The following is an 11,389-nucleotide window of genomic DNA, read 5'->3' as shown; positions in this document are numbered from 1 at the left end:
GCTCATACTCTCTCCCGCACTCGATATATGATCCATTGTTGATCTGCACACAGCTGTTGTCACAAACGTCGCACTCGCTTACGTCACTGTCATGAGACATTCTCGCAAAAAAATCACGGTTTTAGTAACGCAGTAACGCAGCGTTCCTATGGCAAAGTAACGGTAATCTAATTACCGTTTTTTGCAATAGTAATCCCTTACTTTACTCGTTACTTGAAAAAAGTAATCCGATTACAGTAACGCAGTAACGCGTTATTGCCCATCTCTGCCAAAGACTGACTACATTTGGGCTAATGCATGAAGAGTCTAGCTCCATGTTTGAAGAGTCTTTCAGGTACATACAGAAGAAGAAGAAAGTGTACTTTATTGGTCCCCGTGGGGAAAATCCCTCTCTGCATTTAACCCATTCACTCAGTGAAGCAGTGGGCAGCCATTGGGCGGGGAGCAGTGTGTAGGGACAGTACCTTGCTCAGGGGTACCTCAGGGTAGCTGTTCAGGGGAATTGAACCCCCGACCTTCCAATCATGGGGCCACCACTCTACCTACTGAGCTATCCCTGCCCTACTAAGCTATCCCTGCCCTACAAAGGCAAGCCAGTGATAAAGTCACTGGGAGCATGGTGAATGGTAGCATTAATTATCACACTGTATGTCCTAGAGTATCTAAAAATAGAATGGGAGGGAGAGCCTTCAGTTTTCAGGCCCCTCTTCAGTGGAACCAGCTTCCAGTTTGGATCCGGGAGGCAGACACTATCTCTATTTTTATGATTAGGCTTAAAACTTTCCTTTTTAGTTAGGGCTGGATCAGGTGACCCTGAATCCTCCCTTAGTTATGCTGCAAAAGACGTAGGCTGCCGCGGGAATTCCCATGATGCATTGAGTATTTCCTTTGCAGTCACCTTCCTCACTCACTATGTGTTAATAGACCTCTCTGCATTGAATCGTACCTGTTATTAACCTCTGTCTGTCTTCCACAGCATGTCTTTGTCCTGTTTTCCTTCTCTCACCCCAACCGGTTGCAGCAGATGGCCGCCCCTCCCTGAGCCTGGTTCTGCCGGAGGTTTCTTCCTGTTAAAAGGGAGTTTTTCCTTCCCACTGTTGCCAAAGTGCTTGCTCATAGGGGGTCATATGATTGTTGGGTTTTTCTCTGTATCTATTATTATAGGATATACGGTACAATATAAAGCACCTTGAGGCAACTGTTGTTGTGATTTGGCGCTATATAAATAAAATTGAATTGAAGTCATTCAATTGAAATTGAATATCTACATTTGGACAATTGGCCTGTTTATAAACAAAACACACCATGACATGAAATCTAATTATTTGCAGATATTAAATATTTCACAGTTAAGTAGCTAAGGTGCTGCTTCATGCTGCCTGAAGGCTATTTACATGTGGAAATATAGCCTGCTGCAGAGTCTGCACTTAGTAAAAAAAACAAAAAACATTCCACTTCATTATCAGTGCTGGAATAAAAAAACACAATACAGCAGTTATGCTCCAACCTTCACTTAACTTTGGTGATTTTATTATAGGTTAATATCTTTTTTGTAGTATTTCTGAATCCAAGTTAAAAGCATGTATAAGGTATAAAAGACAGTCATTTTTTCATGATCTGAGAAGTGAAGGCGATGTGGAAGTGCCCAAAGTTTGTATTCTTTTTAACAGCCACCAGGGGGTGACTCCAGTCGTACAGAAGTCCAGGGTTACTTGTACAGAAGTCTATTTTTTAAACTATCCTCAGCTCACTTGCTCTGTGACCACACTCGATACTTTACTGATGAATTTACAGCCTCAGCTGCTAGTTTCAGTTCATAATGATTAAAAGATGAAGTTGATTTTCTAAATTATTATCCAGAAGATGCACATGAGCATGCACATTGTGGTGGTTTTTGTGGAGCCATTTCCCACTGTGCTGTGTTTTGCAGATTTGAATTTTGTGAAGGAGACACTCTCATGACTCATCAATTGACGCCAATGACTAGTCAACTGACACATTTTCAGATCGACTCAGATCGCTTGAAACCCCGGTCAAGTAGGTCTTATAACAGTACCTGGAATCAGGTTCTCCCACCTACTGGCAAACCCTAAAAACTGAGTCGAGCCAAGCCAAACCAAACCAAGTAGATACTAAAGGAAAAGGGCTAAACGATGGTCTCCATGCTCACACTGAAGTTTCATACCAGGACTTCAATAATTCATTAGCCAATGGGTGATGTCACAGTGGCCACATCCACCCCCTACTCTGTCAGCAGCAAAAAAAAAAAAAAAAGTAGTTATGAGAAGAAAGTGTTACAAAGTAATGCTTGTGAACTTTACAAACTATTTAACATTCAGATCAGGATGTTCTAGTGCAGCGGTCTCCAACCTTTTTTGCGCCACGGACCGGTTTATGCCCGACAATATTTTCATGGACCGGCCTTTAAGGTGTCGCGGACAAATACAACAAAATAAAACTAGTACCGGTACCGAAAAAAAGAAAATTTATTCATAACACACGTGAAAAGACCCAGGAAAACCGAGTAAACGATAAAAACGATAACAAAATAACGCTGAAAAACGATAAAAACCCTGAAATCTATACATTTCACACCTGAGCCTCAACTCTCGTGGCCCGGTACCAAACGACTCACGGACCGGTACCGGTCCGAGGCCCGGGGGTTGGGGACCGCTGTTCTAGTGTATCCCAGATTTAAGGAGTTAATAAGGGCACCACTGAAGCACTTTCATGTAGTGTAACAGATTTCAACCAGCTCCAGCTATGGCTGCAGATACCTATGGGTCACTCCATTCAGTTTTCAGTCAACTGTAACCCTAGTGTTTGTTAAAGGACTTTCAAAAATACAAAGGATGCCAAGAAGTATCATCATGCGGCATTCAGGGAAACATTCAAAAGATCTTGGCATATGACGCGAATCCAAATAGTTTAGACTTTAAAAAGCTCTCAAATTTCTTAGAGTTGAAGCTAGTGTAATCTGAAAACATGCCAAGGAGACTAGAATGAATAAGAATCACTAAGGAAAGATTTTATATAATAAAAGGCCCTCTAGCAGAGGCATAAATATTCATGCTGGCTCAAACAGAAGATTTAGAGGAACAAAAAGCCTCTTCTGCAGAAGGCTCATGACTGACCTTTAACATCCAGCTTTAGCAAAAAGCAGCTTTGTAGAAAGACTGCAGTTATGACAAGGTGTTTGTTCTGAGTAATATATCACTGTAGCGTGTGATATAAGCTGGATCTTCTCCAATATGTCAAAACTGATAACTGATACTTCAGTTTGAATTTCATTTTAGGGAAAAAAGAAGGGAAGCACAGGCAGCCCAGTGTGGAGGGTTGAACAGGTGATGAACAACAAACGTGCTTGTGTGTTCTGTAAACTTAATAATTAATATTCATATAATATCCAGTATTCACTAATTAGAGGTACCTATGTCTTGTGGATTTTTTTTTTAAATAGTAGCAGCTACACAGATTGTCTTGCAAAGTTTTTGCAAAGATGCAAGTTTGGTCTTGTTTATTTGAATTAAGGTGCAGAGATGACAATGTTTCAGTTAAGCAGCAATTTGTTTTATCCAATAACTGAAGAAAGACAAAGCAACAGACACCAACTCCTGGAATTAGTCATGAGGTGATATAAGAAACAAAACAAAACATCCATTTAATTATACTTAATTGGTAGTGCGAGCTTGTTGTTAGTCCAGTGTTTCTGGTACAGCTGGCATGATGAACATGACAGGATCGCCAGTGGCGACAAGCAGACAAAGAGAGAGACACACACGTTAAGACTAAGCAAGCTTGCATGTAGAAAGAAACGTAGAAGTGAAACTGAGACGTGAGTTTATTTTGGATGATGAGTGATGAGGGTTTTTTTTCGTTTTTTTTAATATAACATCAGAAGTGATAGCAGTCAGGAGATCACCTGATCAAATTTCATGGAGCCGGGCCACACTGTGCAGGCAGGCTCATGTGTTTCCTACATCTTCCATTCATTTCTGTCCAAGACCTCCCTCATAATAAGCGGTCCATAATCATCGGGCATAAAGTCACACTGTGAGACAATAAGACTGTGCTATACGTGCTTGCTACACTACACTACACTGCTGCCTGTATTTAGCAAGGGATTATTAATTTTCTTTAAATTCCTCAAGCTTCAGACTGCTCTAAGTGCTGGGTTGGGTTTTTTTTTGTTTGTTTGTTTGTTTTACTCTGGCTTAACATGATGTCAAAGAGATGGGATGACCCAAGTTTGGTGATCTCAGGCACAGAAACTCCACCCACTGCTTTGACAATGAAGGGCAGCTAGCCAGGAGAAAGTTGCCTAAAAGTGGAAGGAGGTTCCTTCAAACAGGATGAACAGGATAATAGATGGCATCAAGATCTAAAATAAATTATCATTATTTTTGAGCTGTGAATCATACAAAGTTAGAGTTCTAGAATAAAAATATGGAAAGAATAGTGAGCAGTAAAAGTCTGTTTCAAATGTTGTGTTTAACAGTGTCCACTAAGCTTATCTTAGATTTGTTCCAGATGAACACCTGATGAATTTCACTCACCAAATTAAAATACAGATTTCAATAAAAAATTGTAATCTTCAAAAATAGAAACTGGCTGCTACATTTAGCTAGAATCACAAACCTTGGTGTTCTTTTCCATCCACTATCAGGGCTTCACATCTAAATTTTCATTTCCATCTTAAAATATGGCTGCTGCACTGCCATTCCTCTCTCTGAGCACAGTTAGACCCAAGTATGTGATACACTGAACATTCCAAGATGAAACAATTTGCTTTAGTGCGTTACATGATGCATATTAAGGACTGGAATAGTTAACACTTGTTTCTCATGGAGTTTCGAATGTGGGAGAAGTGGTTTAAAGACCTGAACTACCTGAAGCAAAACCCGGCAAACAAGACTGCTGACTCAGAGCCTTTCTGATCTGGACTGGTGCAGCATCTGCAGTGATGTGGGTGCTGTACTGATCTGTGGAAGCTGTGGATTATGGTCCATCTATTGCCCTGCTGTATGTCTTTTCCTATGACCACGAGCTAGTGGCTGAAAGAATACATTTGTGTATCTAAGTAGTTGAAATCAGCTTCTCCGGATCCAGACAAGAGGCAAAAAAATTGATGGATGTGTGGATAACTGGAATGGTTAAATCTGAATGGGAGTGTGACTAGGCCAAAGTGTTTGCCGGATGCATTTTTTGACCTTATGACATCACCTGAATTACTATGGATTAGGGATCAACACAGACATTCAATCTGCAGTATTACAGCAGCATTATAAAAGAGTAGCTGAGTCCTGAAATGGACTTAGTCAGATCACATATTTGAACTTCCTTCTGAGGACATTCAACACTCATCATCGTCAGGGTGGTGATGCCCTCAATATAAGAACAGCATCACCGTCATCATCATCATCATCATTAGTGAAAACAGAAGGCCGTGTTCATGAGGACAGTTAACTTCAGCTCGGCGGAGGAAATCCAAAACAACATTTCCATCTGCCTGTGCTCGGGTTACAATGTGTCCTTGTGCTCTCTAATCCACGTGTTTGTCTGGAACATGTCCCGCCTCATAAATCAGACTGTTCAGGCACAATCATTCTACTTTGCTGAAAAAAACAGAAAGCAAAGTGAGAGAAGATGGAAGGTGAAAAGCTGAAGAAAGAAAACAGAGTTGGCAAAATGAAGGCAAAGCATGATCACAGACAAAAGTATAATACAGCTTAGTGCGATGGATTCCCCTCATTCAGCTCAATATTTTTAGAAAGACTGTAAATCCTCTGTCCCTTCTGAATGATATCAGGCAGGGTTATTCTGCAGTTTGATTTAGGTGGATTACTGGACTGGGAGTTGGCGGTGGGTGTGCTGATGGAGGGCCGTCTGTTTGGAAGTGTGTGAGAGATGGTACAGTATTCACTGATGCCATTATGACTGCAGAGTTTAGGACACTGCAGAGATCATGCTGTCTAGACTGGTAGTGCTATAATGGGATTCAGGCAGATTACTGTGATTACACTTGTAGTTGTAAAGCAGGGCAGCTTTCTGGGTAGCCAGAAGGTTCCAGTTTCATTCACTGATGAGCCAGGTTGAATTCCTCAATGGCGAAGGCACATATTACAAGGAGGACTTCCCTTAAACAATGAAAAAGGTGTTTCTTCAGATAATCAGACTTGTTAGAAAACATTTGATGCATCTTGGCATCTGGTGCCAATGTTTACAGCCTGCTACATAAAACTGTTGTAGCCCCTATAGCTAATCTGCCCCTTCATAATAATTGTACAGTGGGAGAGTATTTTTATTACTCACCTGTATAAACTGTGTTAACACTTAAAGTTTGCATTATTAGGGCTGTAACCTCTTTGAATGGTTCATGGCTGTAGCTGCTAGCTATCTGTTAGGCTTCACCTCAGATAATTAGGACCATGTTTATGCTGTTGGAGCCTTTTGGTGGTGGTTAATTGTTCTAACAGGCCATCAGAATTCTGAGTTCCAGTTTTGCTTAATGAAATTCAAAGATTTTATTTGTATGTTACTTACCAAGTATCTTTGTCTACATGATGCTCTCATACAGTGAATGGATGCACCTTGAAAAATTCATCCAGTTTGCAATTCTAAAATTGTCTATCTTTGAAATCATTTATGGTTGCTCCACTTGTGAAAAAATATCAGAATGTCTTCGAAATTGAACTTCTTTAAGCTTCAAATTGTGCTTGTTAAACTTTAATCTTTTTCCTGCATCCTCTATTAGCTGCACATGAATTTTAAGTTCCATGATTGGATCCATAACCACGCCTCCAATATGTTTGAATGTAGATGTTCATTTTTAATACTGCGGTGACCCCTCCCACTCTGTCTACCTTTAATCTTACACCACTGTTTGTTTTCCAGGCACTAGAACTTGAGTTGGAGCTGTGAGGGTCCTCTGCTCACACATCTGAGCAGGGTTCCATAAAGGCATGAAGGACTAAATCTCTGTCTCTGTCTCTCTCAGCCAGGCCTCCTGGATTCCCCTCATTTTATTTTCCATGGTTTGGTTTCCTGCCACAGTCAACGAGCAGCTTGAGGTGGCTCGTGTTTAGATGAATATTCCTACGCAACTAATATTAAGTCAATGTGTTGACATTTTGACTTGCCTCTACGTGTTCTACTGTAACACAATATTCAGTTCCAGCCGGAAAACACAGTGGAAAATATGAGCTCTGGTGAAATATGCTAAGTGTCAATCCAGTCTTCTAAAGCTGTAGGGAAAAAAGTGTCATATAGTTACTTAGGAAACATTTAACAAAGCAATGCAAAAACTTCTTCAGATTATCCACAAAACTTGCTATCAATACCCATTTCATTTGAAATTGTTTCAAAGAGCACCACAGAGGTCCAGTTCCTCAGCGACCCTGAGTCGTTGAGAGGAAGCCTAGCAAACAGCTAGACGCTATAGCTGCCTCTGCCATCATCCAGCTGTTAGCTAAACTTTAAGCTTTAGCAATATCCACAAATAAACTGAGCTGTTATGTCCATAAGCACTAGGTCACTTCTGGACACTGGAGTAATGTCACTGAATTTTCCAGCCCTGGAGGTTGCTGCTTGGATACCATAAGAGGTAAGTGAAATACCCTCTGACCCTTTAAGGCTAAAGTAAACGCAACAGCTAAAGCTAGCGTGAAGCCACTTTCTCACAAACGCACACAGACACATGACACTCAGGTGAGCGACTTACAGTGACTCTTGCCAAGCAACGGTCTTAAGATTCCTAAATGAGGTCGTCCAGCTTCCCGTGGCCCTCGTGCATGCTGATTGGACAGCCTGTCGGCAACTACGGCGATGAGGTAAATAGGGTTAGGACAGTGGAAACGGTTAAGTCAGAAATTACATGAAGTTCCAGACGATGCCCCAGACAATGCTCCTGGTCTTAAAGATGTCTGCGGCCCACATGTCAAGTTGTTTGAGGATTTCAAAACTGCCCCTTCACTCTGGCTTCTTGCTTTAAGGGGAATAACTTGCTTGCTTCAAAGCAACTAATTTCTCACTATAAAAGATCTTTTGTTAAAAGAAATACCTGGTAACACACAAAATGCCACATGTAGGTAATGTGATCAGGGGCTTGTGTTTGCTTTGTGTATTCGTATCAGACACCAATACCGCGTGCTTAAGTCACTGCAGGCTGATCTCTCTGCCATCACTCAAAATAATCCCTCAAGATATTTTTTCACCTACATACTTCAAATGGAAATGTTCCCCAAACATCATTAGTTGAATGGCTGTCTGCACAGGTGTACATAAGACTCAAAGCATGGTCATTTGGGCTTTGACTCAGAAGGTTTTAAGTGCGCTCTTGAAGCAAATCCCATTTGTTACTCCATCAGATGCTAAAGGGTGTTTTTACAGTAGACCTGCAACTGTTGACAATACAAGGCCTGTTGTCTGTCATCATCACTCGCCCGTCTGAGAATGATACCAGTCACCCAATACTCTGTCACTTTTAAGCTCATCTAATGGTACTTCAAAGCACCTTTACTTAATCACCAAACCTAAAGCGAGAGCCCACAACAAAAGCAGGAAACAGTGGGGAAACTCCCCAACCTCTGACCTTTTCCCTTATGAGACTCCATATGAGGAATTAAAGCTCTCAGATGTGGCACACATGAACCCCTTATTTCTGTCCCCATCCCCCAAACCCAAGCCTGTGAGCTTTTCTTGAATTTAACTGTAACCTCCCTATATGACAAGGGCTGCAGATGGAACCAAGGAGGGGGCAGTCATGGCAACTGGATCATATCTGAGAGAGAACAAGTGGACCTCTGGAGACCACAAGGCACAGATTTCAGAGAGAAGTCAAAGGCATTAAGTCCAAGTCCAATTTCCTTGTCTGTCTGGACACTCGAGGTTCCCAGACGGTTTGGTCATATGGAAAAAACACACGGGTCTTTGATTTGAGAGGAAGCACCAAGCTAGCTACTCATAGAGGTTTACTATGTAATATATCACAAGCTGGTTATAATAAAGGGGGAAAGACATGTCAAAAAGAATAGCCTTGATCATACGTCTGCAGAGTGTTTAGGTACCGCCATTCGGACAGGTGTCTGAGAGCTCTTGCATGAAGTTCAGATTGGAAAAGTAGAAAACTAACAGCACAACTACAGTTTAATGTCAAAGGCTAGCAGTCCCTGTAACAGGAAGATTTTTCTGTAATATGCACAACTCACAAAACAAATTGAAAATATTATCATGAATGTTGTGTAAAGATACTGTTTAACATTTTCTAATATAAATATAATTGATTACAGAGGCCTTTCCAGCAGTGTGTGATGCTTCTATTGCATCAGAAGTGGCTAGTGTCACAGAGATACAGACAAGGTGTGTGTAGGTATCAGTGCTTCGAAATACTGGGCACAACAATTTTCAGTGCCTAGGTCCTGCCTAGGTTCCACTAGAAGTTGCCTAATTCAACAGACATATGGACATGAATCACCACAGTACTCTCACTTATGGTGAACCTTTGTTATAACAGATTATAACAGATTCTTCACCATTTATTTATTTGAAGTGCTTGGCATCTCCTCAGCCAACAGAATGAATTGGATGACTAAAAAAACAATCTATTTTTAAGTAGTCAAAATATGAAATATCTGGGACAAATCATAAAGATGGGCAGAAGAAGAAAAGTCACGAGGCAACCAGAGAACTGAAAGAGTTACAAAAAGGAAGTCAAAAAGCGGCCGATATGGGAGAGCGATGTAGAGATGAGGGAGAGTTTATTCCTCTCCCCTCCTCTGCTGTCCTTTTATTCTCTGATGCTCAGACCACAGATGTGTATCTGGATCTGATCTGCATCTTTTTGGACTGATCCCTCGCCGGAGTTCCTCAAACCAACCCTCTGTGTTTGGGCAAGCTTGAAAGAGCGCTGATAGTATTCAAAGTGTCATGACAAGAGAGTGACGCACACAGCCACAGAGCGTTATCTCGTCATCGGCAGCTGCAAGTGGAGTCCCAACGCATGCCCGCCGTCTCACATTTCTTCAGCAGCGATCCCAAATGCAAGACAGACCATGAAAGGCCCTTCATAGGTCAATGGCTAGGTGATTTATGAGACAGTGAAGTACTGCACAATGACAACACAGTGTGCCATGTCAGCTGAACAGATGCCTTAGAGGTCCTGAAATATTATCAGTTGCATCTCAGTCATACCCCTGAGCCATGGATACATAGAGAGATAAAATCCCCAAGTCTTGCAGAAAGCCTTAAGAAGCAACCAGCTGATAAATTCATTATGCTAATGTGCCCGTGTGGTTGGTCTAATTTCAAGCAGACTGCTCTAGTCGGAGAACAACAGGATGCAAGTTTAGACCAACCAGGACGTTTTCCTGCTTTATTGTTAGCACAACTATCACCACACAGAATGGAAAAACTCAGCGGATATCTCTGAAAAAAAGGCCTCTGGTAAAGATGTGCCTCACTCATATCAGCACCACAGATCAGTAAGAACTGCGGGGAGGTCTTTCACATACAAGGCAGATGATTGTTCCTTTTACTGCAGTTTTTCTAAGCAGTGTTTGCGCTGGTTAGATACGCACAGAAGTGATTCAGCAATATTATCATTTATTTTGTGATGTTCTATATGTTACTTCTACTTGTTTCTACTTGTATTCTTGGTTATTGTGTATTTTTTAATTCGTTTTGATTCCCTTTTTAATCATTTTTAATTTATCACATTTTAATCACTTTGAATCACTTGGACACTCTGTTTGTTTTTGGCTTTTTTTTTTGTTTGGTTGGGTTTTTTTTGTTATTTCATGTATTTTTAGCCACTCGATGTGATCATTTTCCATCTCTGCACTTGTTTATTGTCTCTTTGAGCTTATTTTCATCCCCTTTGGGCTGAAAGTGAAGCTGAGCGATCATGTAAGCATTTAGAAATCCATCCATATTAACTTGGGTGCACTCAAAACTAACTTGTTCATACATGTGTAGTCTGACCGTGCCTTAAGGGGGTCAGTGCTGATACCTGTTATGAACAGATGAACAGCCACACTTGACCTCTGTGAGATCAAAGCCATCATTGGTAATAGCTCTTACCCAAACCTAACACTGAAAAAAGACAAGGATCTTTTTGGAAAAACTGTAAAAAGTCATTCAGGGATGTCAGTTACAATTATCATTATGATTAATGCAATCTATCCATCTTTTTTGGCTTATCCAATTCCAGCTGTCCTAAGTCAAGAGGCAGGGTGCATCCTGGACAGGTCACCAGTCAGATGAAGAGAGACATGCTATCCTTCACTGTCATATTCACACCTATACCCACTTTAAACCTAACATGCATGTCTTTAGACTGTGGGAGGAAGTTCAAGTGCCTGCGGAGAACCTACACAGGCACAGGGAGAACATA

Source organism: Pundamilia nyererei, unplaced genomic scaffold, assembly GCF_000239375.1.
Source record: "Pundamilia nyererei isolate P.nyererei 1_Seehausen unplaced genomic scaffold, PunNye1.0 scaffold00163, whole genome shotgun sequence".
NCBI classification, from domain to species: Eukaryota; Metazoa; Chordata; class Actinopteri; order Cichliformes; family Cichlidae; genus Pundamilia; species Pundamilia nyererei.
The sequence above is the reverse complement of the archived record's forward strand: the minus strand, read 5'-3'. Positions refer to the sequence as shown.